We start from the raw sequence: 748 nt of genomic DNA on the forward strand, positions 1-748 counted from the left end.
TAGTACAGATTGGGTGGTTGAGGCTAAACAATGCTTCTGCAGTTTGCCTGGCCTTGTGGTCCTATACCTGGCGAGGAGAGAGCATGCTGAGGGTAGCTGCAGTCCTTTCTCCCGAGACCCCAAACAGAATTCGTCATAGGAAACAGAACTCAGCCCAACTAGACGAAAAATTCTTCTAGCCCATCTTACAGATCTTCAAGTAAGGCATATTAGTGTCTTTCTTTTTTCTTCTTTTTAGTGTGTGTGTGTGTGTGTATTTCAGGTATTTTCAGGTAAAAATACCAGGTCATATTTGTGAAACTCCGAAGACACCTTTTGAGTTAACCCTCGCCTTCAACCCTTGCTTGAGGCAGGTACACGGTATGACATGCTAGCTGGCCTGGGAGGTCTAAGGCTTTTTCTGTATCATGTCCTATGTTGACATAGAGGAACTGGAATTACAGACACATGTTGTCATTTTTACAAGGGTTCTGGGGATCCGAACTCTGGTCCTCCTGCATGTGCAGCCAACATTTTACCCACTGAGTCATCTCTCCAGCCCATGTGCTTGTTTCTTAGACCACAAAGTCATTTCTGTTTGTCATAGCATCATCGGTGCAATAGCAGACTGATGTTTGGGGGCTTTGCTCTAGTGTGTAGACATGGAGATAAGCTGTGAGGACATGTCCCATTAAAGCAGCTCCTAGGACAGCAGCCTTGAGAAGAGCTCATCACGGGAATGAACTGGAGGTATCGTGGTGAGCTTCTT

This window comes from Microtus ochrogaster, assembly GCF_000317375.1.
Source record: "Microtus ochrogaster isolate Prairie Vole_2 chromosome 14 unlocalized genomic scaffold, MicOch1.0 chr14_random_1, whole genome shotgun sequence".
In the NCBI taxonomy this organism is placed as follows: domain Eukaryota; kingdom Metazoa; phylum Chordata; class Mammalia; order Rodentia; family Cricetidae; genus Microtus; species Microtus ochrogaster.